Source organism: Phascolarctos cinereus, unplaced genomic scaffold (assembly GCF_003287225.1).
Source record: "Phascolarctos cinereus isolate Bilbo 61053 unplaced genomic scaffold, phaCin_HiC Scaffold_726;HRSCAF=1367, whole genome shotgun sequence".
In the NCBI taxonomy this organism is placed as follows: domain Eukaryota; kingdom Metazoa; phylum Chordata; class Mammalia; order Diprotodontia; family Phascolarctidae; genus Phascolarctos; species Phascolarctos cinereus.
In genome coordinates, this window is record NW_027556098.1 from 38,284,347 (window position 1) to 38,311,228 (window position 26,882).

A 26,882-nucleotide genomic window follows, 5' to 3' on the forward strand; every position below is an offset into this window, starting at 1 on the left:
CTCAGACACTTAGTAGCTATGTGACACTAGGCAAGTCATTTAACCCTGTTTGGCTCAGTTTCCTCATCTGTAAAATGACCTGGAGAAGGTAATGGCAAACCATTCCAGTATCTTTGCTGAGAAAACCCCAAATAGGGTCACAGTCAAACACAACTGAAATAACTTAATAACAACAAAATTAAGCGAATAGCCTTACTTTCCCCTCCACAAACAGATGTCTTTTCTCTAACAAGACGAACTTTATACAATTCATGAAAGGCTTTTGTATCATTTTCTGGGGATCATTTAAAAGAAACTCTAAAGTGGCATTATACTAAAATTATGATGGAAAAGCAGACCCTTACGACAATATATCTCTGTACTAAGATAAAATAAGGTTATAAAGGTATTTCAATTTTGGCTTCCTCTTGCTAAAATAATAACTGAACAAAATTCTAAATATGATTATTTCACAAATGTGAGTGATCCAATAATATTCACTCTACTGGTAATAACTCCAACATCTACTCCCATACTGTAGGGATAAGAAATACTCTGTAAATATTACTAATACAACTGGCAGTAGAAAAGAAAAAGAGAGATGGATAGGAAAGAACAAAATAAGAGAGAAAACAAAGGTATATGAGGTGAGTGAAAGTCACAACAAATGCCTCTGTAATAATTCCCCTGATAATTTTTCTAGCAGAAATCATGAACTAGCTTAGATGCATAATATGACACCATAAAATCATGCCATCTCATTATGCAATAATACTCTCAAGAAGCCTATTGTGTACAGTTGGTGATGCCGGTGCCAGGCCCTTTGTTTTTCTATTTCCTATTTAGTCTGCTGGTGTACATGAGGATGAAGGTAAAAGAGAGAGTAAGAAGAAGCTAGTGAGTAGGACAGCAGATGCAGGAGAGTTAAAGAAACCAAAGAATAACATTGCTGCCATCCCTTCCCTTCTAAGCTCAACTTAAAACAAATTCAATTCAAACATGCATGGAACATTGTACTGAGTTCTGGATGAAATACAAAGTTTCTAATAAGACATATATCCTTGCTTTCATGAAGCTTACAGTACCAGGGGTGGTGCTTGAGGGAGATGACTCCTACCCAGATAAATGTGACATAAAATAATACATTAACAAGTATACTAGAAAGATATGAAAATATATAAACCTTCCAGTCTTTACACCTCTCGCAAACAGAAATTCTGAGACAAAGTTCTGAGAGTGAACAATTTATTAATAGGGGTGGCAGCTACCAATAAATGAGGTCAATTGCCTCTCTCAATGACCAAAGACCTCAAGTCAAGAATGATAGGATCTTTTATAGTGATGGGCTCAGTCCACAGGCAATGGGAGTTTTACACTGATGAGACTGACTTATAATGGGATAGTTTAGTCTGAAGAGATTTACTTCTAGAAAGTAGGTGATGGGTGAAGTTACAAGGGTAGGGGTACAAATCTCAATGTAAGGGTGGAGTTACAAGTCACAAAAGCAGAATCTGACCCAAGCGACCTGCTACCTACATGAACTTGCAAGAGCAAGGAATTTTAGGCACATACAGCAAAGGAGAATACTAAATCTATGCTAATTTGATTAAGTCTTAACAAAATAAGATTTTTAAAAATCAATTTTCAATTTTAAAATTCCTCCCTTTGATTCTTGAGAGGATATGCCTCCCATGAATCACTTAATTTGATTAAAATTACAAATCAAAGTATAGCCAGTTCTCCTGGATTTTCCCTTCCCCCTCTGGGCTCTGTGTGGTCCCACTCCCTCCACAGCTCTGCAGCCCTGAAGCCAGAGCAGCTCCAGTGCCTGCAGCGGAGCACCCCTGGCATGGGGTTATACACCAGCACTGCCACCACATAACAACAACAATAATAATAATAAAGGTGGCAATACTGAACATTTATACAGTGCTTACTACAGTCCAGGCACTGTTAAACACTTCACAATTACATGATCTGAACAATAGCCCTGGGAAGTGGGTGCTATTATTATTATTATTATACCTTTTATAGATTAGGAAACTGAAGTAAACAGAAGTAAAGCAACTTGCTTAAGGTCACATAGATAATAAATTTCTGAGACTGAGATTTTAACTCTGGTTTTCTGATCCTTGTACTTTCCAGCACAATGCCTTAATATAGAATAGAAAATATGATTTGCATTAAGTTCTGATTTACTACAATTACCCTAATAGGAAAATGGACCTCACTGTAAGTGAGGCCACATGGTGATTTACTTTCATAACAAACTGTGACCAAATCAAATCTGGATTTATATACTGGTAATCGTAACATTTAAAAATCACAATTTTCCCAAGGATCCATTGTTTTCAGTTAGCTCAGGTTCAAAATTATTGTGGTGGTACTTTTTCCCTTTAAAATCAACCATGGTGCCAAATCAATTCCTTTTGTTTCTTCAACTTAACCTAAACTCATTCATATACCTTAAGAGGATAGATCCCCTGAGACTTTTAAGTTGTAACCCTAGAAAGATTTAAGAGGACAAGACAGGTAGGCTGGGAAAAGCCACCTGCTTTTTTTTTTAAAGGAAGGCTTTTAGCATAACTAGCTACACTAGATCAAAGAAAATAATATATCCTCTTTACCAGTCAGAAAACTAGCATTTGTTAGGCTCTTACTAAGTGTCTTATCAGATAGCATAAAGAAGTAGGGGATGGAATGAGTTAGTGCACCAATTTCAGTCCCAGGAATTTTCTTTTGTAACCTTAAAACTGACTAGGAGATGGAAGGTATACTGAAGAAGACAAGAAGACACTGACTACTTGTCAAAGAGATATCTCTAAAAATTTAATCAACCCTTTTCAAACCTCTCTCCCAACTCCAAATCCTTCCCTTCATATTAACCTCAACTTACAGGACTCCACTACTCTTCAGCATGTATCTATTCTCATCCCTACTTGTTTAAACTTCTCTCTCTCTCTTTCTCTGTGCGAGCACGAGTGAGTGTGTATGTGTGTGTGTGTGTGTGTAGAGACAGAGAGACCTCTGAAATTATCTCTACTTCAGTGAAACAATATATCTCTCATGCTCCAGGGAGGAGAGATTTGTAGTGTTTACTCTTAATCTTGAAGTTACAATAAATACCTTCAAAAATGTTCCTTCCTTATTTCCTTCATACTCTGAACCCATCACTTCTCTGACTTTCTTCTACTTGCTGAGTTCCTTTAGCCCCCACTCCCTTCATTCTCACTGTGTCAGAATATACTCTTTGTACTTATCTTTCAACTTAGGTGGCCTTTATTTTATAGCTTTGTTGCCACATGGGCATAGGCAAGTAGTACAGAGTCACAATTCCAGTTTGAGGTCCTAAGTATTTGTAAGAGAGTTCTGAGTTTGTGAAGACTTTAGAACTCATATATTTTTCTGTCTTATTTATACACTTCTTTTTTCTGTGGTTAAGAGAAGCATTCTACAGAAGGCCCACTCTTTTAAACTCAATTTTATAGAGTGGTACTTTACTTAGAGAATACTCTTTCCCTTGGGCTGAGAAAGCTACAGGAAAAAATAATATTTTACACAGAACAAATGCAGTAAAAAGATGAAGACTTATTAGCAGCTTTCAGTTCATATTAAAATACAGATAACTCAAATAAGCCTAAGAAAGAAGTTGTCCACCCCTACCTTACCTCCCTAATTCCTCATTAAAACTCAAAGTTTCTGTCTCCCATGTGGAGAGAAAAGAGGGACTAAAAGGTTAGTGACGTCTGATGGGCATCATTATATCTGGCTAGTTTTTGGAAGGGAAGGATGCCAGCAGTGAATCCCTCATGTTCAAATTCTCTGAAAGTAGGAGGAGAAAAAGAAGGGTCTCATAAGAGATAAAGAAGGCAAGACAACAGAAAAAGATGAGCAAGAATTACCAGCATTTAAAATTAATAGCACGCTTTCTTGTCATTCCTAGTTCAGAAAGGAGTTTCCCCTGGTCCCAAGGACACACGTAATTTTTCCAGGGGGATTCCTATAGATATGCTGCCATGGGATCCCATTTTCCCTCAAAGGGATTTCCCCAAAGTCTTACTATCCAATTAGTTAATTTTTTACCAAGATATTTTAATATTTATGAAACATGTCACAACTTGGAAATCAAGCAGCCACAAACTTTATCTCTAGCGTTGTTACAAAAGATTACTGCAGAACAGAGAACAAAGATCCCCTTTTTTCTTTTCTGTCTCCTGTCTGCTTTTAACTTGACTAGAATTACAAAGAGGGTGGGGAGAGAGGTGGGTGAAGGAGTGAGACAGACAGACAGACCGATAGAGACAGAAAGAGACATAGAGACAGACAGAGACACACACACACACACAGAGAGAGAGAGAGACAGACAGACAGACAGACAGATAGAGACAAAGACAGAGACAGACAGAAAGATATTCTTACTTCTTATCTGTGCCCGTCTCAGCAATCTCAAAGCAGGTCAGGGTTAGAAGTGCCAAGAGACAAACTGTTTCTCTGTTTCTTCTGCAGGAAAGTTTTTAACTCTACCCTCTTTCCTTTGGCTGAAAAGGTCACAGGAAAAAGTTAGCAAAAAGAAAACAAATATAATAAGATAGATATGCACTTGCTGGCAAGGTATTCCTTTTTGTAAGTACCCACAATTTTCTAAAAGCCTGGAGGGAAGAGAGAAATTTTCTCTAAAAAAGTTCTTCATTGTATTCAGGCCACAGAAAAAGAAGTTAGTTTAATTTACCAGGACACACAAAAACACAGATGATGCTTGCAGGCAGACTTGCTGGCTGACTTTAAATTAAGACAGACAAGACAGGCAAACAGCACATGCTTCCATTCCCCTAATCAAGGAGCCTCTAGCCTGTAGTAATCTGCTGGATTGTTAGGATTCCAGAGTGGGTCTTGCAGAGGCCAATTAGGAAGACCCCCTGGGCCAGTAGGATCAATGCTGTTTCTACAATAACAGTTCTTTCTCATGGAGAGAGTAGAGTCTCCATAAGTCAGTTACATCTCCCCAGGTGGAATTATATCCCCCAATGGCTGCCTGAAACTAAGTAATAACAGCCCCAGGGTCCTCATCAAATTTAGGAGGATCCCTCTTCCAGAGTGAAAGGTCAGAAGGACTAAAAGGCTGGTGATGTCTAATAAAAAAAAAGTATAAAGTTCCCGTAGTATAGACATGAGTCAGCCTTTCTTCCAGAGGGAAAATGCCATCGGCTGTCCCAGTCCCTCAGTTTCAGAGGAACCCAAGTATCCATCCAGCTTCTTTTAGAAGAAAGTAAGTTGGAGGAGCAGAAAACGGAGAAAGCAAAATGAAGCAAAAGTGAAGTAGTGGAGGAAGAAGGTAAAGTAGGATGGTGAGAAGTAGGCCCTTTTAATTTTTGCAGGTCAGACTCCAAAGAAACCAATAATTCTTTTGGTATGGGTGGGGATCCTTAATGATGATCTTAATTTCTATAATATCAAAAGTTTCAAATTGGGGCTCTCTGAAAGTTGAATCTCTTATGGTTTAAGACCAAGTTTTACATATGATGGCACATTTCTTTGTCGTTCCTGGTTTAACTGGAGTTTTCCTTGTTTCTAAGATAACAGGAATGTTTTTAAAGGGGTTCCTTTTGGCATGCTAATTTTGGACCTCATAATTTTCTACAACTTGTCTCTTTGAGGCTGGATAATAAATTCTGAAATGCAAACTTAGAAACATCTACAATACTAGATTTGCTTTTCTCTTTTCTTTGGCTGACCAGACTGCAGAAAAAAAATTTCTCATCCATAGCCAGTTTGATTGTAACAAAATATGATGAGATATTAGAAATTCGGCATTTTCTACTTATAGAGAGAATTTTCTTCTTGCAGCAGAGATTTTCCTATTTGTATGAGTCGCTGTTTTCTACCTGGAGAATAACTTTACCTGCATGAAGGAGAAATGGTTCTGATGTAAGAGATGTTGCTCTATCTGCAATAAGAATTCCCTAATTGCAGGAGGGCTTGTTTTGACCGGGATTTGTCTAGATTCATATATACTATTTATTACAAGACCGACAGATGGTACTATAGATGAACTAAACAAATACTTCTAATGTCAAAATGTTTATGCAAACTACAGAAAACTCACACATGAAAATCAAGACCGATACACAACTTCCTATTGGCAGTCTTCCTCCCTCCCTCCTGCTATGTGAGAGCTAAATCCATGCTAAGGGAGTGGTTTGTTTTTTGGGTTTTTTTTTTAGCACTCCCTCTTCTAGACTCCCTGCCTAGACAACTTTCTAAAAAACATAGTGCATACCAAAAAATATGTAATAACTGGTGCCCCTTATCAAGGCCTACTGAAAAGATCTAAATAGCCAATCAGAGATGATAAATTTGCTACACACATGCTGACATGTATCCCATTCTGGGCAGAAGCTTCCACTGATAACCAGCTATCCTACCAGCCTACATACAGTTCCACCAGCTTTCTCACAGGGAAAGCCTACAGTTCCCAAGCCTAAGATGGGTTTTATGCTGGCTCAGAAGAATTGGATCGGACTGGAGGAGTTTAGCTCCAGGGGTGACTCCCTGCAAAGAAATCTCTTGGTAAAATCAACTACTGCTGGATAACAGTTGCAACAAAAATTCTGAGCATGACCAATTTATTACTAAGGCTAGTACTTATCCATAAATGCAGTTAATGGCCTCTGACCAAGGACTTCAAGTTAGGGATGATAGGATCTTTTATTGTTGTTGTATGTCCTTCATTTCTGAGAAAGATCAATGACATTATGGGGTAATGTCGACTCATGCATGAATTGGATTTAGGTGAGGCTGAGCTGCAGAAAGTCATCAACCTCACTCTCTCTTACAGAGTCATCACGGCAAGACAAAAGTCAAGATGACTGGAGATGGCCCAGGGTTCAGTGGACAACCTTGGCATCTTTGATGCCTGACCAAGCTCTAAACGCTCCATAGCAACTGCTTCAGCTGCCTTTGTAGCTGTTGAAACAAACTGTTCTCATCCACCCATTCAACCAGGGGAAGTCTTCATATGCTTGGATAGATACCCCTAACTCACTGATGGGTATTAAGCCCACCAGTTACCCTCAACCTGATTTAGCCTGTCTGCCGATTTATAGGGGTGTGGCTACTGCGCATGCTACAGCTTCTTGGAGCCCCAGGTGAGAGCTGAGTGCCAGGTACACACCAAAGATAGATGAGGAGTCCAAAAAAGGGCTCAGCAAGCCCTCATAACAGAGGTGTTAGTCATCTCTAAATATCCTATGCACCCCAGCATCTTTTATAGTGATTAACAAGATGACAGCAAAATCTTGAGCAACATAGGTATGACTTCTGATTAGCTGGCAATTTCAATGAGGATGTAGAATAAGTGTCATCTCAAGCCTCTTCTCCACTAAATCACTGATAGATGAGATTAGTTCTCAGGTGATGGGAGTAGTCCTCAGGAGATGGAATTAGTTCACCAGTATGGTAGTTGCCACAACAGTTTTAAATTGATATCATGGAACTTTAGTGCAACAGGTTAGTTTGATGAGACTGAGCTTTAGGTTAATCAAGTTTCTCTGTAATGTGGGCATACAAGTCACAATCTAAGGGTGGAGTTGTAAGTCATAAGAGAAGAATCATGACCCAAGTGACCTGAGGTTATCTAAAGTGACTTGCAAGAGCAAGGAATTTAAAAAAACACAAATAAAAGAGAATATTAAATTTATGCTAGCTTAAGTTTTGACAAAATAGAATAAAAAAATCAATTTTAAATTCCACACACTGTAAACCATGATCACCTTCCCGTCCCATCCTGTCCTGTCCCATCCCCCTCCCTACCTACAGAACCATCCACATGATCCAGGGAGACTGGCATCCTTGCTATTCATTCATCAAACAAGACATTCCATCTCCTTACTCCAACTGGCTAGAGGAGAGGGCTTGCCTGAAACATTTCTCAACTCCTAATTTTTACTTCCTGGCTTCCTTCAAATAACAGCTAAAATCTTATCTTCTACAGGAAACCTTCCCTGATCTCCCTTAATTCTAGTGATTTCCCTCTTGATTATTTCTCATTTATCTTGTATATATGTGGTTTTGATAGCTGGTTGCATGTTTCTCCTCCCATCAGATTGTGATCTCACTGAAAGCTGGGACTGATTTTGGCCTTTCTTTTCATTCCCAGCACACTGTAGGCACTTAATAAATGTTTAATGATTAACTGAAGAATGTCTAAAAATGTATTTGTAATTTGTGGGCATGGCACATTATGCAAATATTAAACCATAAACTGGTCCTAACATTTAATTCTGATCTTTGTTATTCAAAGTTGATCAATAGTTGCTTTTAACACAAAAGCAATAATCATTTTAAGATTAGGATACACTTTTGTCTGTTTCAGTAGTTTTAGGTACTGCAATTAAAAATGTTGCCAGATTTTTAACAATAAATGCACACTCCAAGTGCATTATCCACAAAAAGTTTAAAATAAAAACATAGAAAGTAGGATATTTAGAAGGGCAGAAACAAGAATCTCCCCTGATGATAAAATCTGATGGCCTGCTCATGGTATCAAAGTGAAATGAAGAAACATTATACATATTTGATCTTTCTTTTTTGAATGTGTGCTGACAATAAACTGATTAAGTCCCTAAAAGAAAATAATACAAAGAACCAAATGCAAATCGAATTGGTTTTGTGGTGCTTCTTCAAAATACTTGTTCATACCAGGTTGGTGGAATGAAAAGGAGAAAGAAAAGGTCTGCTACACAATAACAATTTTTAAAATCCGGATGTGGTTTCATCAGCACAGACAATATTGTTTCCAAAATTAATAAAACACTGAGGAGGGGAAGAGAGTGAAGACACAACAGGCACAAAATAAATTTTCATAAAATGAAAAGTAGCTTAAGGGACAAGTGTTTCAATGCCATGAGTAATTGTGATAATTTAGCTAATCTGTATAAGTTTTCTCAGTGTTAACTTTCTTAAACTGATGCAAAAATAACTTAAGTTACACCTTAATTTTTTATGTGACTCTGTAGTCCTCATTTTTTTCAGTCTTTTACATGTGAAGTTTTAATCAGGTGAGGTATGGTATGTTTGTCTATGCACTATAACTGGGGAACTATACTCTTGCCAGTCCAAGGAGGAAACAAAGGGGAAATTTGGGAAAGATCTGTTTATTAGAAAGGGATCTAATATCTTATTTGTAATCAAATAACTATTGGGCCTATTGAGAGCAAGGATCAGTAATAAAGTTCAATAAAATGTACTTGAATTATACGGCTAATTATCAGCATCATCTGACCTTTTTCTAAAATTTTTCTCCATGAAATTTCTCAAGATTTCCCCTAGATTACATTTTCCACATAGAACTAAAAATGTGATACTACAAAGGGCTAAAAATGAATTGGGTATGCAGCTTCCATTAGAATTTCTGCTCCAATTCCTAAACAAGTTAATGTGTTTCCCAAATATACCTGAGAATAATTGCCATAAGATAACACTGTTCAGATTTCAATATGGGTAAATTTTTGCATTTTTTAAATGAATGTAAGAATAGCTTAATTAAATTCCATTAAATAACAGTATCTGGCCTGATTTTGTTGGGTTAACTATTTATTCAAAGTAATATCCAGTACAACAAAATAACTCTAATGTTCCTTTAGGATTTATTTTAACAGAATTTGACTGGCACAGCACTTTTATAAGCTCAAAGCATACAAAACAAAAGCAATTCAATACCAAGGATATGTATCAATAAAAAGCTTAAAATAATGGATGAATTTAGCATTCCAAATTAAAAGCCAAGAATGAAAATCCCGTACAAAGATTTTAAGAGAACAGAGTTGAAAGACTTTCATTTGAGAAAAATTTCCTCAAAATCTCATTTGCAAAGTGAATGACATGGACTTCACCAACTCTTTTAAAGAGTAAACTTGAAAACCGACATTTATAGAATACATTCTCAAAAATTTATGTAATCTATTTTTTAAAATAATGCATACCTTAATATTTATTACTATGTTATAATCCTTCTCAACTCTTGCTAATAGCTGGGATAATAGCAAGCACCTAAAGGATTCATTATCCAAAAATGTTTCCTTCTGTTAAATATCTCAAATTCTACTACTGATGATTTAAGAATATCTTGCTGTAATTTTCTTTTAAAATGTTCATGTCACAGAGTAAAGGTAAAAGTCTGGAGCAGAATCTATTATGCTTAAGCTGAAGGAAACAAAACAGGAGTAACAATCATGATCTCAAGACAAAGCAAAAGCAAAAACAGATCTAATCGAAAGAGATAAGGAAAGAAACTATATTTTGCTGAAAGGTACCACAGGCAATGAAGTAATATCAACACCAAACATATATGCACCAAGTGGTATAGCATCTAAATTTTTGAACAAGCCAAATGAGTCAGGAGGAAATAGACAGTAAAACTATACTAGTGGGGGGAACTCAACTTTCTCCTCTTGGAACTAGATGAATCTAACCAAAAAATAAACAAGAGAGAAGTTAAGGAGGTGAATAAAATTCTGAAAAAAGTTAGATCTGATAGATCTCTGGAAAAATGGAATGGAAATAGAAAAGAATATAACTTTTTTCTCAGCAGTACATGGCACCTACACAAAAACTGACCATGTATTAGGACATAAAAACCTCATAACCATATGCAGAAAAGCAGAAATAGTAAATTCATCCTTTTCAGATCATAACGCAATATAAATTACATTCAATACTGGGCAATGGAAAGATAGATTAAAAGTTAATTGGAAAGAAAATTCTATTTTTTTCTTTTTTTGGCTAGGCAATGGGGTTAAGTGACTTGCCCAGGGTCACACAGCTAGTAAGTGTTATGGGTCTGAGGCCACATTTGAACTCAGGTTCCCCTGAATCCAGGGCTGGCGTTCTATCCACTGTGCCACCCAGTTGCCCCTGGAAAGAAAATTCTAAAACATAAATGGATCAAAAAAAACAAATAGGAGAAACAATTGTTAACTTCATTAAAAATGAATGACAACTGTAAGACAACATACCAAAATTTAGAAGATGCCGCCAAAGTGGTACTTAGGGGAAATTTTATATCTCTAACTGCTTACATCAATAAAACAGAGAGGGGAGGAGGAGCCAAGATGGTGGAGAAAAAGCCAGAAGTTGCCTGAGTTCTCCTCAGAAACAATGTTAAATCAAGCCTCTAAACAGATTCTGGAAGGACAGAATCTACGACAAGATGGAGTGAAACAATTTCCCAGCTTAAGAAAACTTAGAAGGACTTCAGGAAAAGATCTGTGTCACTCAGGTAAAAAGGAAGCACAGTTCGATGCAGATGGTGCAGGCCAGCGCAATGCTCTGAGCTGCAGCACAGCTGAGGCCTCTCAGACCCGGCTCAGCAGGTTGGTGGCACAGCAGGCCAGCCCTGAAGCCTCCAGCTACACTGCAACAGGGATGCCAGCCTGGGAACCCTCTGCCCCCCACCTGTCCCCACAAAATATGCAAGACTTGGCCAGGCCACCCCAACACAGTGGGCAAACCGCCGACACCTAAGGCCCAAGTGCAGAAAGTCACTGACCAGACCCCTAGAGCAGAGCTCAACTTTAAAAGTCACAAAATGGGCTGAAAATGAATTAAAAAAAAAAAAGCCCAGATCATAGAAAGCTACTATGATGACAAGGAATATCAAATCACAAACTCAGAAGAGGACAACAATGTCAAAAGACCTACATGCAAAGCCTCAAAGGGGAAGATGACTTGGTCTTAATATACCAAGAAGCTTTCTTGGAAGAACTAAAAAGGGATTTTAAAAATCAAGTAAGGGAAGTAGGAGAAAAATTGGGAAAAGAAATGTGAGTTATGCAAGAGAGAGTCAACAGCTTGGAAAAGGAAGGACAAAAATTGAAGGAAAAAATTCCTTAAAAAATAGAAAAATAGAAAAAATAGAAATAGAAAATAGCAAAATAGAAATTAAAATAGAAAAATAGCAAATAAAGAAATACAGCAAATAGCAAAATAGAAAAAAAAACACTGAACAACTTAAAAATTAGAACTGGCTGGGGCAGCTAGGTGGCACAGTAGATAGAGTACCAACCCTAGAGTCAGGAGGACCTGAGTTCAAATCCATCCTCAGACACATAACAGTCACTAGCTGTGTTACCCTGGACAAGTCACTTAACTCTACTACGTAGCCAAAAAAAAAAAGATAGATTGATAGATAGACGTCGACAGACAGACAGATAGAATTGGCCAAATGGAAAAGAAGGTACAAAAGCTAACTGATGAATTTCCTTAAAAATTAGAATTGGGCAAGTGGAAGTTGATGATTATATGAGACATCAAGAATTAGTCAAACAAAATCAAAAGAATGGAAAAATAGAAAAAAAGGGTTAAAAAACCTCATTGGAAAACAACTAATCTGGAAAAAAGCCCCAGGAGAGATAATGTAAGAATTATTGGACTACCTGAAAGCCACAATCAAAAATAGACCTGGATAGCCTCTTTCAAGAAATTATCAAGGAAAACTACCATAAGGTCCTAGAACCAGAAGGTAAAAAGAATCCACCTATCACCTCCTAAAAGAGATCTCAAAATGAAAACTCCAATGAATATTGCAGCCAATTCCAGAATTATCAAGTCAAGGAGAAAATTCTCCAAAAGCGGCCAGAAAGAATTCAAATATCAAGGAGCCACAATCAGGTTTACACAGGACTTAGCAGTTTCAATATAAAGGACTGGAGGGCTTGGAATATGATATTCCAGAAGGCAAAGGAGCTTGGATTACAACCAAGAATCAACTACCCAGCAAAACTTAGCATAATCTTTCAGGGGAAAAGATGGACATTCAAAAAAATAGGGGACTTTTAAACTTTTACCACAGCTGAACAGAAAATCTGATCTTCAAATACAAGACTCAAGAGAAGCATAAAAAGGTAAACAAGAAAAACAAACATGTTATTCAATAAAGTTAAACTGTTTACTTCCCTACATGGGAATATGATACTTGTAACTCTTGAGAGCTGTATCTCTATTAGGACAGTTAGATGAAGTATACACAGACAGAGGGTGTGAGTATAAGCTGACTTTAATGTGATGGTTTACAAAAAATTAAGGGGTGAAAAAAAGATTATACTGGGAAAAGAGGAAAGGGGGAGGCCGAACAGTATAAATTACACCGCATGAAGAGGCATGAGAGACCTTTTCTTTTTTTTACATTAGAGGGAAAGAAGGGAGGGAGTGAGCATTGTTTGAACCTTACTCTTGTCAGACTTGGCTTAAAGAGGGAATAACATACACACTCAATTGGGTATAAAAATGTATCTTACCCTATATGGAAGTAGGAGGAGGAAAAGGAAAGAAAATAAGGGGCCAGCTGATAGAGGGGAAGGCAGAATTGAGGCAGAAATAAAAGGGGAAAGAAAACGGAGAGAGGCTGATAGAAGGGAGGGCAAATTGAGGAAGGCAGTTGTCAGAAGCAAAACACTAGTGAGAAGGAACAGAGTGAAAAGAGAGAAAAAAGTATAAATGGCAGGGGGAAAATAGGATGGAGGGAAATACACTTACCAATCATAACTGTGAATATGAATGGGATGAATTCTCCCATAAGACAGAAGTGGATAGCAGAGTGGATTAAAAACCAGAATCCTACAATATGCTGTTTACAAGAAACACATCTGAAGCAGAGAGACACACACGGAGTAAAGGTAAAAGGCTGGAGCATAACATAGTATGCTTCAGCTGAAGTTAAAAAAAAAAAAGAAGCAGAATAGCAATCCTGATCTCAGACAAAGCAAAAGCAAAAATAGATCTAATTAAAAGGTATAAGGAAGAAAATAACATCTTGCTAAAAGGTACCATAGACATGAAGTAATATCAATACTAAACATATATGCACCAAGTGGTAAAACATCCAAATTCTTAAAGGAGAAGTTAAGCGAGTTACAGGAAGAAATAGACAGCAAAACTATATCAGTGAGAGACCTCAACCTCTCAGAACTAGATCAATCTAATCCCAAAATAAAAAAGAAAGAAGCTAAAGAGGTGAACAGAACTTTAGAGAAGTTAGATATGATAGAAGTCTGGAGAAAATTACTGACTGATTTCCCTAATGAATATTGGTACAAGATTTTTGAACAAAATACTAGCAAGGTGATTACAGCAATATATCACAAGGATTATACACTATAATGAGGTGGGATATTATACCAGTAATGCAGGGTTGGTTCAATATTAGGAAAACTATTAGTATAAATGACCACATCAATAATCGAACAGAAATCATATGGTTATCTCAACATATGCAAAATGGGCTTTTTGATAAAATACAGCACCCATTACTATTTTTTTTCCTTTTTTAAATTATTTTTAGGCAATTCGGGTTAAGTGACTTGCCCAGGGTCACACTGCTAGTAAGCACACCCATTCCTATTAAAAACAACACAGCATAGGAATAAATGGAGCTTTCCTTAAAATGATAAATAGTATCTAAGATCAACAGCAAGCATTATATGTAATGGAGATAAGCAAGAAGCCTTCCCAATAAGATCAAGAATGCCCCTTATCACCACTATTACTTAATATAGACAATGAGAAAACAAAATTGTCACTCTTTACAGATGATATGACGGTATACTTAGAGTGACAACTGTAACACTTCTTGAAATAATTAAAAACTTTAGTAAAGTTGCATAAAATAAACATAAATCATTAGCATTTCAATACATTAATAACGAAGCCCAGCAGCAAGAGATAGAGAGAAAAATTCCATTTAAAATAACTGTAGACAATATAATATTTGGGAGTCACTATCTATAGTCATATGAAAAAATGCACTAAATCACTATTGATTAGAGAAATGCACATTAAAACAGCTCTGAGGTACGACCTCACACCTATCAAATTGGCTAAGAGGACAAACAAAGAAAATGATGGATGTTGGAGGGGATATGGGAAAAATGGGACTCTAATGCACTGTTGATGGAGCTATGAACTGATCCAACCATTCTGGAGAATAATTTGGAACTAGGCCCAAAGGACTATAAAATTGTGAATATCTTTTCTAGCAATACTACTGCTACGTCTATATGCCAAAGACATACACAAACACAAAAAAGGGGACCAATTTGTACAAAAATATTTATAGCAGTTCTTTTTGCTGCGGCTAAGAACTGAAAATCAAAGAGATGCCCATCATTTGGGGAAAGGCTAAAGAAGCTGTGGTATATGATTGTGATGGAATATTATTGTGCTATAAGAAATGACAGGCAGGATGATTTTAGAAAAAACTTGGAAAACCTACATGAACTGATGCAAAACGAAGAAAGCAAAAGCAAGGGAACATCGTACACAGTAATAGCAATATTATATGATGAAGAACTGTGAATGACCTAGGTATTCTCAGCAATACAATGATCTAAGAGGACTAACGATGAACCATACTATCTGCTGCCAGAGAAAGAACTGATACTATTTGAATACACACTGAAGCCTTCTATTTTTTTACTTTCTTTCTTTCTTCTTTTTGGAAGAGAAAAAATAAATCTTTATTTCAATAACTCATTTCCTTTGCAAGCTGATATATTTTATTTATTAAAAAATGTTGGGGTTTTTTTCTGAGAAGGGGCCTATAGACTTCACCAGACTACAAAAGGGATCCATGACAAAAAAGATTAAAAACTCCTAAATTAGAGGATGAAAGCCCTTTCCAACAATGAGATTCTATTTTATGTGCAGGCAGAAGACTTTGGGTAGGACATTAAGAGGTCAGCCAGCTGATTATGCTTTATTCTTCTTTTCAATCCCCTTCTCCTAAACAGAGACAAGGTCAACAGCAAGAAATGTCCCTTTAACACCTCACCTCACCCTACCTTCTTTCATTCTTTTTCTTTTATTCAAGGCTTCTTTTACAAAATGACTAATGTGGAAATATTTTACATGATTGCATATGTATAACCTGTATCTCTGATTGCTCACTGTCTCAAGGAGGAGAAAGGGCAAGGAAGGAGGGAGGAATAGAATTTGGAACTCAAAACTTAAACAAAAAAGTGTGTTAAATTGTTTTAACAAATGATTGAGGGGAAAAATAAAATACATTAAAAATTTTTAAAAATATTCATGCCCTTAAGAAGAGCACTACTAATGATAATCTCAGTGACTAAGTATATTACATGATCTAGAAAAGGAGTATTAGATAAATTCATTTTATCTATTAGAAACCAGAGACCCAGAGAGTCCAAATGTTTTATCAAAAGTCACATAAGGAATAAGTGTCTTTCCCACTATACCTAAAGCTCATTGAATAGCTTTCCCCAAAACAGAGATAGATCCAGAAGCATAATAATCTGCCTTTTTTTTGGGGGGGGTGCTATAATGAAAGGTGTTAACAAAAGAAAACCTGCTTCATAAACCTTATCAATATCAATTAAAATGAGCTATTTATTAACATGTAGGAAATATTAATGTGTACCTTAATCTAAATATTGAACATAAGGACACATGTTCCTAAGTAATTTCTTAAATTGTAGTTGATAAAAATGACAAGCATTTTAACCACAAGTTGATGTGCTGTCATAAAGTTATAGAAATAGCAATAACCAATGTTTTATAGCTGTTGCTAATGGATTCTGAGGTATGAAAATAAACACAAGATAGCTAAATGCACAAAAATGGGACATTCTATATTCATTATTTCAATGAGGCCAGAAAAGTTCCTATCTAGGCATTTACTTAAAACTAAATAGAAACCTAAATTCAAACACAAATTTTTTGCTTATCACAAAACAGACAACATACTATAAAGTTTAAAACAGAAGCAAAGATTTAAGGCCCTGTGTACACAGATCAAATGAAAAGAATAATTAATAAATTACGTGGGTAACAGAAATAACTCTAAAACAAAGGTAAAATAGTTATTTATTTGATATGAATTATCCAGAAGGCCTGAATACCTTAACCAAATTCACCAGATAATTATATGTGCATTTAATTAATGCTAAAAGGAAACAATAAGATCATGAGACAATCAAAATGTTAAACAGCACCTTTTAACTCAAAGATTAGCCTTATATACTAGTTTTTTTCTGAAAACACTTCACTACATTGTGTTATGAAAGAATATATCAGAGGCGATTGTCAAATGTCTATGAAAAGTAACAAGCACTCAATAGTAGCAGGTATAAAAGATATTTAAAATTAATTAAATATTATCTGTTCACCTTTGTTTTGCTGCTTTTAAACGAACAACAGTCCAATAGAAACAAAGAGCAATGACTAATTTTTGTATTTCACAATGAGTATAATGGGAAAAAAAAACATTTCTAGCTTTTCCAAACTTTCTAAAATATCAACAAAAAGTGCCTATTGATTTCCATCAGTTTTCAAAAGCACAATATTTTTTAATCTTTACCTAAAAAGCAGGAAAATAATGGGAAATGTAACCTTCTTCTCCTGGAACTGTTTTAGTCTTTATAAAAGGAGACATATCCTGTGAGAATAAAAACATAAATCCTAATAAACTCAACTATGGTTTCCCCATACCTAAAATAGATCTGACATACAGACAGAAGTACAAGGTCAAGGTCACAGATCAGCAAGAAAGATTACAAACAAGACTGATGTAACAGCTGGCACTTGATCAAAGCTCCTGGGGTTTTTAGTACACTTACCAGACACTCTCTGAATTTCCTACACAGTATACCATGTTTTAAAGTGTTCTCAATCTTCTAAGACAAGAGCTTCATGCAAGCTTTGTACTAAAATGAACATTCAATAGAAATGAGGTTTTAAAGTATAAGAAACCACTACATAGACACACATGCGCATCCAGAGAACCTTCAATTTTTACACTATAATTTGGGTGTCAAATTACTTGTCACACAGTGTCTGAACTTTACACGTTACCTTGTTGAAGTGACTTTATCTACCCTCATTATGCCTTGTATAATTTATCAAAACATTGTGTAAATGATAGAAATTTGGGGTGAAAAACATTTGTTTACCCTAATATTTTTCGTATGATGCAATAAGATATTGCTTAACAGAAATAATTTTTAAACTATTATATTTTTAAGGAATATAATTATCCAACAAAAATAAGCCTTTAGATATAGTTATCAACAATATATTGAATCCTGCTACTAAAGTTCTTAATGAAAACTGCTGAAATATGCATGTCCTTATGAGACCATTCAGAATAAGGAATTTTTTTTAAGGCTACAAAATGTTTCCTGGGTGGAGCACATTAACATAAAAAAATTCATTGTTAAATTAGTCACCACTTACTATAGCTTTATACTATATATAAATATGTCTTTCAGAAAATTTTCAATTACAAGGTCTTTATTTTACATTTTTTGTGAATTACATTATAAAACATACTTGAAAATGCCACAATTCTATGATGGTAGAGTAGTACATTAAAAACTACCAGCCATATATTAAGAAAAAGCAACTGAATGAAAAATAGCAGTCTTAAATAAAATGGACTCCTTTACAAATAAATTTTCTTTACTAGTTAAGATACATACTAAACATCTTAGGAATATTTAGCAATGGCTTTTAAGTATTGTTTTTAATTATTATAGTCTCTACTCCATACATTGCCCAATAAAAAAAAATTCCCCTTTAAAAATTTCTGAAGACATAGAAATACAATCAAATAGATGCACTATGAAGACACCATGAAGGTGTGCCTTTTTTTTGCTTTCGTTCCCACAATGGTTATCTATTTTGTTACTAATTGTCCCTAGGCAGCTAGGTGGCAAAGTGGAAAGAGTTCTGGGCCTGAAGTCAGGGAGACTCATTTTCCTGAGTTCAAATCTGGCCTCACACACTTACTAGCTGTGTGATCCTGGGTAAGTCATTTGACCCTATTTGACTCTGTTTCCTCATCTCTAAAATGAGTGGGAGGAGGAAATGGCAGACCGCTCCAGTATCTTTGCCAAGAGAACCCCGAATGGGGTCATAAAGAATTGGATATAACTGACAATACTGAAAGGCAATAACACTGCATCTATCACACACAGGTATTATGTGTGTGTATGTCTGTGTGTATGTATTCATGTATGCATGTATATACATACAAGACTGGAATGACTTAAAATATATCCCTTGATAGCTAACTAGATTAAAGAGTAATGTCTGTCTGAAAAAAGATTATTATAATTCTTTCTGTTAAAAGTAGCAGGTTTTATTACTGGAAACAGCACTGGGTTTAAGATCTGTGTTAAAATCCCAGCTCTGCCATTTATATGAGTGACCTTAGGCCCCAGTTTTGCAGGTGTAGAATAAGGAAACTAGAATAGATCAGGGGTTCTTCACCTTTTATCGTGTGTCATGGACACCTTTTGCAGACTGGTAAAGCCTGTTCCCCTTATATATTTGAAGGAAACACTAAATTTCAGTTAAAGTTTAGCAAAAATAAGGATATAAAATTTTTCCTTACCCAAGTTCACAGACCTCTTGAAATCTATCCAGGATTTCTGTGGGAGTGCATGGACCAAGTTAATAAACCTTTATGAGATGAACTCTATGGTCTCTCTTTCATTTAAAATTCTCTATTACTACTCAACTAGGATAAAGCCATTCTCTACCTCAAAAAAACAAACAAAACCCCTTTCTTTATGTTGAAGAACTAAAAATACTAGCCAAAAATTACTGCATCAATAATATCTAAATCCAAACTAAAATATGATGCCTGTCCAATATTAAGAAAATTGTACTGATTCACTTTGAGTGGCTGTTCTACTAAAAATGATCATCTCCAATGCTCTCTTGCTGGGTGTCCCCTCTTTCACTTAATAGTATACTTTTGTGAAATGCAACCTATCACCTTTCAATAATGTTTCTTTGTATGAAAATACAAATAACGTGCACAAGAATCAAATGGCAGCCTTGACCTTATTATAGCACAACAAAACCAGCAGATCAACCGAATCTAGAAAAGGAAACTCTTCATTTATAATACACTCAATATGTCACATCAAGATGAACCCCTCAAAATAATAAGACTTTGCATAATCTTGAAAAAAACATTAAAATGAGGGTAGAATGCTTGTCGTTAGAAAATTCTGAATTAACAACTTGAAGTTGATGCTACAGATGAATAAGTCCAAAGAGAATGACAGGTTAAAAACAATCAAACAATTGATCATATTTTATTTCAAGCAAGGTACTTATATTTTGAACTTATGATAGCTCTGGAATATTATATAAAACTTACTCAACTAGGCAAATCAGAAAATTTATAAGCTCAAAGTCAGATTTCAGATTCTTTTTCTGAATGGTAATAAAGTCAAATAAACCATAGTAGGATCTCTTTACACTTTAACGTTTGGTTAGGTGAAACTGAATGAAGCCGACTGTTTTCTTTATAATTATTTTCTACCAATTCATGGTTTGTAATTTATAATATATCTTTGACCAATCAGAATAGCAAACATAATACACTTCAAAACATGTCATCTCACTATTCTTTTCACTACCTCTCTACTCTCAAATCACTCATTCTAGAGAAATTTAAACAAAACTTCCTTTAACATTAAAACATTATATTGTATGATCTAAAAGTAGGATTTGCTAAGAAATATGAGCTGAAGCAATATGATCAAGTCCTTCCCAGAAAATGGCATGCAATCAGACATTAAAAAGTAAATTAAAAATTCACTTTTTAAAAATCTTGATTACCAATGAGACCATTTACATAGATGTAATAGTGCATAGGTAATGCCATAAAGATTCAAACCCTTAACTTTAATTTTAAAAATTGAAGATAATTACAATAATTATAAAACAGTGTGTCATATTTAAATATGCAGAGATAATGAAGGATCAAATCAAGCCCCAATTTGTTTACAGGGAAATATGGCACATAGTAGATGCTTAATAAATCCTTGTTAATTGGTTGTGGAGCATCCAAAGTTGTATTTTAATACACTAAGAACAATTTGTTTTCAATTCTAAAAGCTTTCTAAAAATCTAGACTAAATATTCTAATTCTCAAGATATTAAAATATTCACATCTGCTTTTAAAAAAATCTTTTTTTATTAGCTAAATTGGGTAACATCCCAACCTAACTAAATTTTGTACAATGAATCCCATTTTGTCACTGGATTCCATCATAGAAATACAGCTGTATTTCTGTGGCAGTTCAGCATTTGTTAAATACCTACTACGTTTCAAGTACTATGTACTAAGGACACAAAACCAAAAACACAATGGTTCCCAACCTCAAACAGTTAATATTCTTAGAGGAAAACAACATGAACACAGATAAACAAATACAAAATACAAAGGGTTTTTTTTCTCTCCCAAGGAGACACTTGCAACTGAGATCAAAAAAAAAGACCTCCAAGAGAAGGTTGCACTTGACCTGAATCTTGAAGGAATCTAGGGATTGTAAGAAGCAGAGATTACTGCCTATAGTAAGTATGGAGAGCATTCCAGAGGTACAGGTGATGATAGCCTGTGCAAAGGCATGGAAATAGAAGATGAATTGCTATGTTTGGGTAACAAGTAAGGCAGTTTGGCTACAACAGAGAATGCAGGAAGGCAAGCAATGTGCAATAAACTTGGAAAAGTATCAAGACTGTGAAGGACTTTAAATGCCAAACTAAAAACACTTCCATCATATTCTAGGGGTAACAGGAAGCCACCAAAACTTCTCAGAAAAGGGAATGACATGGTCAATCCTAAGCTTTAAGAATAGCAACTTAGTAACTGTAAAAAGGATGATTTGGAGAAGAAAGAGATGAAGAAAGAGATCAATTATGAGACTACTGCAGTAATCCAGGAGAGAGATGATAATGGTATGGCTGTACAAATGGAGAGAAGGAAGAGATGTTGAGATAAAATGACTAGATTGGGCAACTGACTGTTATATCAGGGGCAGAGATGTTGGGGTGGGGATCAGACACTAAGGAATCAAGAATGGCTCTGAGGTTGCAGATCTGAGTGATTGGCGGATGGTGGTGTCCTTTAACCAATCCAATTTAATAAACATTTATTAAGTGCCTACTATGTACTGGTGTACAATGGTCCACAGAGTCACAAAGACAAAACTGAAAAACAATTAATGTGCCAGTTACCCTGCTAAGCACCCAGGAAACAATTAATAAAAAAGACAGTCCCTACCCTAAAGGAGTTTGTAACTTAAGGGGAGAGACAATACACAAAGGGTGTGTAGGTGGGTGAGGGTGGTGGGAAGAGGGAAAGGAATGAACACCAGGTCATATTTGGCTCAGGGGCATCTTCTTCCCTGGAGTTGAATGCAGAGATGGCAAAGTGAAGAGCTGAGAATCCAGTTTCTGCCCTCCATAATGGAGTCTGTTATACAGCCCTTCAGTTCTCCAATCAGAGGGAAGAGAAAGTGTCAATCAAGGCTTGAGTTAGCAGCATGGTGATGAGAAATAGGTAAAGTCTGGCAGACAAGAAAGTTGAGGGATACAGATTACAAATTCTGTTTTGGACAGGAAAGGTTTAAGACGGTCATGGGACTTTTTTGTTGTAGTTCAGTCACGTCCAACTCTTTGTGACTCCATGGATCATATCACACCAATTGGAAATGTCCCAACAGGCAAGTAGAGATGGCATTAAGACAGTTAAAAAAAGAAAGGGTTGGAGAAAGAGGACGATGGTCAGGATAATGATATGCTGGTTGGTAAAGTGCACTATGGGCAGTTTTTTCATATGACTGCATTCAGAGGTCTTTCTTCTGGTATTATACTTTTTCCTAGAATGCAGGACAGTCAAGAGATTCTCCACCCCCTCAGAGGACATGGCTCTTTGTATGACTGTATATTTGAAATTCTATGCTGCTCTTTCTTTGATAACGTATAGAGTAATGAATCTGAAGTTCGGAAGACTCTTACTAGCTGTGCTGTGACTCTAGGTAACTCATTTAACCTCTGCTTGCCTAAGTTTCTTCCTCTGAAAACAGGGATAATAATAGCACTTAACTCCCAGGGTTGTTGTAAAGATCAAAGGAGATGATGTTTATAAAGTACTTGGCAAACTTTAAAGTGCTATCTAAATAATCGCAATTATTATTAAGTTTATTTAAAACCAAAAATCCTTGTAATACTTTGCATCAATCAATAATAGTAAATAAGCATTATTAAGCCACTATTATGTGCCAGGCACAAAACTAAGCACTAAGCACACAAAGGCAAAAGTAGTCCTTGTCCTTGAGGAGCTCACAATCTAACGACATTAAGGTGCTCCCCTATCCCCACATTTCCTCTTATACCTCCATCTCATAAATGGGTACATATATTAGACATCTTTACTTTTCAAATGAAAAACGGCACTGAGAGGCTTAAATTGCTCAAGGTCACACTCTGAGTATCTTGAAGCAAAGCTGGTAACAGGTTCAGATTTCTTACTCCCAATATATTATACTAACCAATAAAACAGCTGCTTCCCTAAATGGAGGTAAAGTGAGCCAATTATCCAAACTGTGTCGGAAACACTGACCAAAACAGGGGTTAATTATACATTGGTTGTTTTAATTCCATTATCAGCTCTTTCCCTGAGTTACCCTGGGAGGGAATAATATATCTTTCACAGTATTGGGAAAGAGGCCAGCATAGGCCATCTGGTTGAACATGTCCTTTCTTGAAGTTATGGCTGCAGCTGTGTGAAGCTTTCCAATGGCGAACTTTTTAAGTCCATGGCTTCTCATTTTCCAGCCATCAAAATTTTAAAACAGATGACTGGGTTTTTTTTCCCCTCTTCTTCTGAGAGAAGTTAAAGGACTACCTCAGGGCTGATAATCCATCGTATAAGCAAATCAAAAGAATGGTTTTTGCCCCTTTTTTTCTGGGTTTGGAGTTAGGAACTGACTAGTTGAAGTCAATCACCAAACATTTATTAAGTCTAAATGCTATGTGACAGGCACAATGCTAAGAGCTAGAGAAAAGCCAAAAGCCAAAAACAGTCCTTATTCTCAAGGAAGTCATTTTAATGGGAGAAATAAAAAATAAAAACAATTATGTATATATAAGATGTACACAGAATAGATAGGAAATACTCCCAGAAAGAAAGGCACTAGCTGGAAGGATACCAGGAAAGGCCTCTTGCAGAATGGTAGGATTTGAGCTGAGTCTTAAAGTTAGCTAGAAAAACAAAGTAGTGGAAGTGAAGAGGGAAAGCATTCCAGGCATGGGGGACAGTAAGTGCAAATGTGTGAGGGATAACCAGAAAGCCAGTTTAGTAGGGCAGTAAGAGTATGTGTGGAGGGTGTAATGCATAATAAGGTAGGAAGGTAGGACAGGACCAATTATAAGAAGCATAAACAGCAAAAGAGTTTGTATTTGATCTTGGAAGTAACACGGGATTACTGGAGATTACTAAGTAGAGGACGTGACATGGGCAGATCTATACTTTAGGAAAATGATCGACAACTAGGTGGAAAATATAGTTTCTGAGACCAATTATGAAATTACTGCCTTACCTGAATGAAGAGGTGATCTGAAAGAGTACTTTATGCATGAGTGGTGATAAGGGGACATATTCAAAGAGAAGTATGGAGGTAGAAAAGACAAGATTTGGCAATTGACTGGGTATATGAGTTTAGTGAGAGTAAAGAACTGGAGATAACTGACGTTGGATAACAGGGTCACTGGAAAAATGATAGTGCCCTAAACTAAAATAGGAAAGTCTAGAAGAGAGACATATTTTGGAAGAAAGATAACAAATTCTGTTTTGGATGCGCTGTCTTTAAGACACCTATGGGATCCAGTATGAACTGCAGGACTGGGGTCAGATATATATAGATCTGTGAGTCATCTGCATAGAGATGAGAATTAAAACCCCTGGGTATTTATGAGGACACCAAGAAAAAGTATAGAGTAAGAAGAGGGCTCAAAATCGAGCACTGGAATAACATCAATCATTAGGGGACATGACTGAGAAGGAATATTCAAGTTATAGAAGTAAGAAGAGAATCAAGAAAGAGAGAAGTATCAAAACAACCAGAGAGAACTTGGGAGGAAAGATTGTTCAACAGTGTCAAATGCTATCAAGAAATCAAGATGTGTAAAGATTGAGAAAGGGTCCTTAGATCTGGCAATTAACAGATCTTTGGTTTTTCTTTCTTCTTCATGGCACTCATAAACAACAACGTCACTTAGAGCTACAAAGGTTTCTGATCCCTACATATAGAAACTCTGTCAAAGCCTGAGAGAAGAGGTCGAGTCAGACAATGGGGAATGTTACACTTTGTCTGCAAAAGCAAGAAGCCATTTAGAGTTCAAAAGAGGAGAATGCTGTATGGGCAAGTATACATTAACCTTTGAATCTGAGACAGACATGGTCAGGTGTGGCCTGGTATTTAAGGATTCTATGTTATTCTGATGACTGGCCTAGCTTGTTTTATACTCAGCCTGTGGAAAAAATAACTCGCTCTTTAATGTTAATTTCTAAGAAGTAACTGTTTAAAGAGAAATGATGTGAATCCTGGAGAATGTGACTATCTTTCAAAAAATTAGTGATAGGGAAGGAGAGGAAAGCCTGACACATACCTTAGATTTTGCCAAGTGTTCAAAATTTAGAGAAAAGACAAATGGGATCCCAAAGGCCTAAATCCTAGGTGGGGAAATTCAGCCAAGAAGAATGGTAAGTTCTCAAAAATAAAAGTCTAAAGACACAGAGAGAAAATATTCTAATTAAATAAGAATAAAGGGAGCTGTCTAAAGAAACTGGTATGGATACAAAAGGAACCCATCTGCCCGTTTAAAGATTTTTCTTTTTTAAACTTTTTTTGGACACTTAGTCTCCCCATCTCACCCAGGGCTAAAAGTGGCAGTGATCACTGAAAGGCCTGACCACCCCCAAGTCACTGGCATGGAACCTTAAAGCTGCTCTGGTTCTCCATTCCTTAGGTGGTCCTGCTCCTGGGGGGCTCACCATATTGGTGCTGGGCTTAAGTGTAGACAACCAATCAGTTTTAGCCCTACTGCAGCTTAGAATTCCCAAGCTCGGATGACCCACTAGCCTCAGTGTCCCCAGTAGCAAGGATTGCAGGCAAGTGCCACCATGTCTAACTGAGTTTATGGATTTTTAAAAGACAAAACAAGGGCTGGTAATTGAGGATGAATGTGACACATAAGTATCACATTCCCTATAAAAATCTCAAAGCTCAGAATGAGCTCAGGCTGGTAACGAATGCAAAGGGCAACATAAAAAGCTCATTAAACTAGATTGTGGGCAAGAAGATTAAACAAAGAGAGAGAGAGAGAGAGAGAGAGATAGGACCACTAGGATGGATAGAAAGACAAATCTAGTGAAAAGGATTACTACTTAACTCTAATTTGGCTCTTATTTTCTCTATCAATGAGAGTGACTTGTGTACTGAAAAGTATAGAACAAAAATGTCTAATAGTGAGTTCAAACTTTAATAGGTAAGGAGATAGGTAAGATTTTACATATTTACCACAGATGGGTTGAAGTCATCAGGCACAGAATACTGGAAGAAAAAAATGACAAATGTGATTGTGGAGATGCTTGTCAGTGAATTTTGGAAAGAATGTGAGAGAAAAAGTGAAAAAGTACTAGAGAAGAGTAAATGTCTAGATTTTCAAAAGTGGGACGAGTATGGTACTTGCAGACTCTAGACCAGCAAGCATGACTGATTCCTGGTAAAATTTTAGAAAACATCATAAATTAAAATGCTGGTTCACGAACACTGAGAAAGAGGAAGTAGTGATTTCAAAGAGCCAACAATGCTTCTTCATACAGAAAAAGTCATGGAGTCTAATTTCCTATTATTAAAGTTGCTACACTAGTAGATTATCAGGATGTCACAGAAATTGTCAAATACTTTGAATAAATCTAGGCAAACTAAGTCTCTTATTTTTGTAGAGACAAGGCACACAGAGATATGGGCTAGACAGGGCCACAGTTGAGTGGATTCACAGTGATTGTAGTAAAAAGGATGCTG

General features: G+C 36.2%; 1 protein-coding gene across 3 annotated transcripts in view; it reads right to left on the minus strand.

Moving 5' to 3' along the window:
- Positions 1-26,882, minus strand: part of NRIP1 (nuclear receptor interacting protein 1) — a 156,049-nt gene that overhangs the window by 12,680 nt on the left and 116,487 nt on the right. Inside the window, exon 1 of one of the 3 annotated variants that reach the window (XM_078146468.1) lies at positions 4,399-4,514. The exons of the other annotated variants lie outside the window; for them this stretch is intronic. The gene's annotated coding sequence lies outside the window, so the exon portion shown is untranslated. Of the gene's footprint in view, positions 1-4,398; positions 4,515-26,882 lie in introns of those variants that run through there. 3 annotated transcript variants of the gene reach the window in all.